Here is a 6,115-nt window from a genome sequence, read left to right as displayed (position 1 = left end):
CAAGAGGTTGGAGGTCCATAATCATCTTTTCTTTTTCTTCTTTTTATGACTGCACCTGTGGCATATGGAAGTTCCCTGGCCAGGGCTGCAGTTGTGGCCTATGCAACAGACACAGCAACACCGGATTCAAGCTGCATCTGTGATCTATGCCGTAGCTTGCTGCAATGCCGAATCCTTAACCCACTGAGCAAGGCCAGGGATCAAACCCACGTCCTCAGAGAGACAACTTTGGATCCTTAACCCACTGAGCCATAGCGGGAACTCCTAGAATCTCTTTGTTCTCTAGACTCAAGTTACCGCAGGGATCCCCATTTTTTTAATGGCTGACGGTCCTTTACAGAGTTATAATCAATAAGTTTTCAGTGTAATAAATTTTGGCAGTTTTATATACATTATAACTATCACCCAAAAAAGATATAGAATATTCCTACCACCCAGAAATTTCTTTTTCCAGTCAATCTACACCCATCCCCAACTGGAAGTCACTATTCTACTTTCTTTTCTTCTTCTTCTTTACTTTTTTTACTTTTTTTTTTGCTTTTTTAGGGCCGTAATTGTGGCATTTGTAAGTTTCCAGTCTAGGGATCCAACTGGGGCTATGGGTGCTGGCCTACACCACAGCCCCAGCAACACCAGATCCAAGCCTCATCTTCAACTTACCCTCACGGCAAAGCTGGATCCTTTACCCACTGAGCGAGGCCAGGGATCAAACCCGAAACTTCATGGTTCCTTGTCGGGTTCATTAACCGCTGTGCCATGACGGGAACACCTTTTTTGCTTTTTAGGGCTGCACACATGACATATGGACATTCTTAGGCTAGGGATTGAATCAGAGCTGCATCCAGCCTACACCACAGCCACAGCAACACCAGATATAAGCCATGTCTGTGACCTACACCACACACAGCTCAGGGCAACGCCGGATCCTTAACCCACTGAGTGATGCCAGGGATCGAATCCGAATGCTCATGGATACTAGTCAGATTTTTAACCTGCTGAGCCACAGCAGGAACTCCTATTCTACTTTCTATCACGTTAATTTTCTGTTTTTTTCCCCCCCCCTTTTTATGGCTGCACCTGTGGCATATATAAGTTCCTGGGCCAGGGGTTGAATCAGAGCTGCAGCTGGGGCTTACACTACTGCCATGGAAACACTGGATTTGAGCCACTTCTGTGACATACCCCTTCAGCTTGTGGCAGCGCCAGATCCTTAACCCGCTGAGGCAGGCTAGGGATCAAATCCAAATCATCACAGAGACAACGTGGGGTCCTTAACCTACTGAGCCATAATGGGAACTCTCTTAATTTTCCTGCTTTTATTTTTTATTTTATTTATTTATTTATTTTGGTCTTTTTGCCATTTCTTGGGCGAATCCTGCGGCATATGGAGGTTCCCAGGCTAGGGGTCTAATCGAAGCTATAGCCGCCGGCAACGTGGGATCAGAGCCACGTCTGCAACCTACACCACAGCTCACGGCAACACCGCATCCTTAACCCTCTGAGCAAGGGCAGGGATCGAACCCGCAACCTCATGGTTTGTAGTCAGATCTGTTAACCACTGAGCCACGATGAGAACTCCAATTTTCCTGTTTTTAAGCTTCATGTAAGTAGAATTGTATGGTATATATTTTTGGGTCTGATTTATTTGACTCAATGTAATATTTTGAGATTCATTCATGTTGTAGTTATCAGTTGCTCATTCATTCTATTGTTGGTTCACATTCTATTATTTGAATATACAATAATCTGTTTATATATTCACTTGTTTTATTTTATTTTATTTTATTTTATTATTTTTTGCTTTTCTACGGCTGCGCCTGTGGCATATGGAAATTCCCAGGCTAGGGGCAGAATCTGAGTTGCAGTTGCCAGACTACACCACAGCCACATTAATGCGAGCCACATCTGCAACCTATATCACAGCTCATGGCAATGCTGGACCCTTAACCCACTGAGCGAGGCTAGAAATCAAACCTGCATCCTCATGGATACTAGTCAGGTTCGTTACTGCTGAGCCACAACGGGAACTCCTCCATTCACTTGTTGATGGCTGTTTCTGGGTTTTAGCTACTACCAATAAGATTGCAATGAATTTGCAAGTCCATTGTGAATATATGTTTTTATTTCTCTTGGGTATAAACCTAGGGCTAGAACTGTTTAACTTTTTGAGGATCTGCCAGATTGTTTTGCAAAGTAGCTATACCCTTTATATTCCTCCAGGAGGCATAAGTGTTCGAATTTCTCCATATCCCTATAAATATTTGTCTTTTTGATTATAACCATTCTACTGGATGTGAAGTGGTATCTCATTGTGGTTTTGATTTGCATTTCCCTGATGACTAATGAGTTTGAGCATGTTTTCTTGTGCTCATCGGCCATCTGTATTTCTTCTTTAGAGGAATTGCTATTCACACCTTTTTTTTTTTTTTTTTGGCTGCACTTGCAGCATGTGGAAATTCCAGGGCCAGGGATTAAACCCACACCACAGCAGTGACCCAAGCCACAAGGCTGGATCCTTAACCCACTGAGCCACCAGGGAACTCCTTAGATCATATACATATGTAAATCAATCTTTCTTTCTTTCTTTCTTTCTTTCTTTCTTTCTTTCTTTCTTTCTTTCTTTCTTTCTTTCTTTCTTCTTCCTTCCTTCCTTCCTTCCTTCCTTCCTCCTTCCTTCCTTCCTTCTTTTTTTTAGGGCCACACCTGTGGCAGTTTCCGGGTTAGGGGTTGAATCAGAGCTACAGCTGATGGCCTACACCACAGCCATAGTGACACTAGATCTGAGCCACATCTGCGACCTATACCACAGCTCATGGCAATGCCAGATCCTTAACTCAGAAGGATCAAACCCGTGTCCTCATGGATACTAGTCAGATTTGTTTCCACTGCACTACAACAGTAACTCCCCATTTTTATATTTTTATGGTTGATTGTTTGTCTCTTTTATTATTGGGTTGTAAGAATTCATATATTCTAGGTGAAAGTCTCTTATCAGATATACTATTTGAAAATACCTTTTTCCATTCTATGGGTTGCCTTGGGGAGTTTCTTGTCTAATTGGGGAAAGAAGACAAACATGAGGAGTGCAGTAGTGGGAAGGAGGTGTGAGGGAAGAGGCATTGTAGGAGAGGTCCAGGGTGAATTCTCTGAGCTTCAGGTTGCCGTTGGGGTAGTGAGTGGGTTAGATGAGCTGCTCTGACATTGCCATGGCTCTGCAGGCAAGAATGTGAGTCACTGCATACTCAGTTCTGGGCTATCAGACAGACATATTTACATAAAGGCCAGGGACTTGGCATCTCATAAGACCAGGAGCATGGAGTAGGGTGGAGGGAACAGGAAGCTCTTTCTTAAGAAAGGTGTCTCCATGTTGCAAACTTCTCCAGGACTAATGGGTGACCTTGGAGGTGGCATGATGTGTCTTGAGAGTGAGGCAGACTTGGATTTAGATCTTGGTTGCAGTAGATGCTGCTACCTAGTGCCCCTTTAGCCGCTCCTGATAGCTTCTTACATTCTTATAGAAGATATTCGTATATTCTTACGGTATGTAAGTCTCTGGGATTTTTCCACCTAAGGGCTTTCTCTGCTCAGAAGACACACAGAGAAGTCTGGAAATGCCATGAGCAGCCTTTAACCCTTAGTTTCCTCATTCTTTTCGTGGGACCACTGGGCTGTATTTTGCAGTGATCCCCAGTAGGATCGAGCCCCCATTGCCCATGGTATTAACCTGCTCATTATTGCATCCCAAATTGAGTTCCTTTCTTTGTTTCAACTTCCTCCACTTCTCTTTTAGTGCTTCCTGGAATCATCTCTCAAATAGATCAGTGTCGGACTTCTCGTGTGGCTCACAAGGTAACTACTCAGATAGATCAGTGTCTGTTTCTGGGGAAACCCAACCTAAGATACTGGTTCTTCCACTTCTTAGATACATCCATTCTATTTCATTGGGCAGATCACCTCACCTCTCTGAACCTCACTTTCCTTATCTACAAAATGAGGATAGAAGCATTTACTTCATAGGATAGTCATGAGGCTTAGCATCTCGCTCAGACATGTTTAGGGTTTAGTAACTGCTACTAGTCCTCTTTTCTTTCCAGTTGCTTATTGTCCTGTAACATAGATATTCTCCCAGAGGCTCTTGCATAGACATGACTCATTAAACCATATCTAAGCAGGAAAATATAAGCAGCCTGAAGCGGGCCCTGTGGGGGACTGAATTACTGTTCCCTGTCACTTGCTCCTTCCCTGCTGTAGGATTAAACATTCTGTTTGTCAGGCCTTACATCCTCTAGAGGGAGCAAGTCTCCCTGTTGTCCATGCATTAGCCATAGGACATGCTTTGATGAGAGGTAAGTGAGCAGACATGACATTTATCACATTTGAGAAGAAGCTTTATATTTGTTATTGCATGTTTTGACTCCGGCTTTCTCGCTCCTGCCCTCCACCATGAGAAAGACATGTCCCCAGAGCCTAGTATACAGTATGAGCTAGCACTTATTAGACACTTATGGTGTACCAGGCACTGTCCCAATTGTTACATATGTCTATATCTGTTAATTCACTTCATCCTCAAAGGAACTTTAAGACATAGGTACTATTATCATCACCCTTATTTTACATATGTGGAAAACTAACCTTCGGTAAGGATGAGTGCCTGCTCAAACATATACAACTGGGAAGGGGCAGGCAGTCTGCCTTCTAGGTCCATATTCCTAACCATTGCACTATGTTCTTTCTCATAGGTGATCAACAAATTCGTGTTGAATGAAAGTTTGTTTAAATGATTGTAACTTCTGAAGTATTGTTTCCTTCTATTTACCCAAATTCTGATGTGGGTATGATCCACTGGAACAAAGATGGGCTTCTGACTTTGGACCTGGGGACTTTTCCTGCTTCAGTTGTTAGCCGAATAGGAGGCCCTTCTAATTCTCCTGATTGGGGAAAGTCATCTGCTGCTATCAGACGCTAAAGCAAACATTCCTCCCATGGGACCCACATAGTCCACAAGACATCTCTTGTAAATTCCATGTGGACCCCAGACATCTCCATTGTAGGCTTCAATGTGGACCTCAGACCCCTCTCCTAAAGACTCATATGAACCCCCATATCTTTCCTGAGGCCCATGTGGATTCCCAACATCTCTCCTGTAGAAGTCGTGCTTGATAACCTCCTCAGGGTCCCATTCATCATTTCACTGGGTGCTCTGACAACTCTGTAAATCAGCTAATGCTTGTCTTATAGCAGGATAGAGAGCAGTGACCATACAAATGAACTAGAATCAGGACAAAAAGAAGAACCCCATTGTCTTGCCTTATGGCCCATGACTCTTCTGTCCTGATGGACACAGATTATGTTTCCTGATTAAAAGTCCACAGCTACTGAGGGTCCCTCCCTTTTCTTGCCTCTCTTGCACTAATTCTCGTCTGCCTTTCTTTACTCCTACCCTCTTTCTATCCCAGCTGTGGGAGTGAGGCCCACTCCCAGCAGGCTGGAGACAGACAATGGGCCCTTATTCTGGGCAAAGAATCCCCACAGTGTCTCCCACCCACTGAGGCCCCATTCTAGGCCTAGGATGGTGTGGGTGGAGGGCACTGTGGAGGGCAGGAGCCACTCTGTCTGGCAAGACAGAGGGTGGCGCTGGCTGTAGATATCTGCAGGAGTTTACAATGTAAACATCACTCACAATAAAAGCCTGTCTTTCACTCCCAGCCCCATCTCTCCAAGTGCATCTCTCTCAATCCTCATTAGTTTTGGGTTTTAAACATTTATCCTGGTCTTTATTCACTTTCAGTGTTCATCTCTGCATATCATGATTTCCTTCTTTCTTTCCTTCCTTTTTCTGATTCTAAGCCTCCCCTTTCTATTCCTCTGTGTACCTTGTCAATCCCTATTTTTTACCTCTTTCTCACTTAGTTGTGCTCTCTCTCCTCTGTCATTCCTTGTCTTTTTTCTCTCCAAATCTTGATCTCTCCACGTCTCTCTTTGTGTTTCTATGTCTGTATGTTCATGGCTCTCCGCTCCTGTCTATTTTTTATCTTTTTTGGATCTGTGTGTCCTTGTTTATGTGTCATTTCTGTCTCTTTATGACTCAACTCTGATCTTCCATTCTCTATCCCCT

Source organism: Phacochoerus africanus, chromosome 9 (assembly GCF_016906955.1).
Source record: "Phacochoerus africanus isolate WHEZ1 chromosome 9, ROS_Pafr_v1, whole genome shotgun sequence".
Classification (NCBI taxonomy): domain Eukaryota; kingdom Metazoa; phylum Chordata; class Mammalia; order Artiodactyla; family Suidae; genus Phacochoerus; species Phacochoerus africanus.
The sequence above is the reverse complement of the archived record's forward strand: the minus strand, read 5'-3'. Positions refer to the sequence as shown.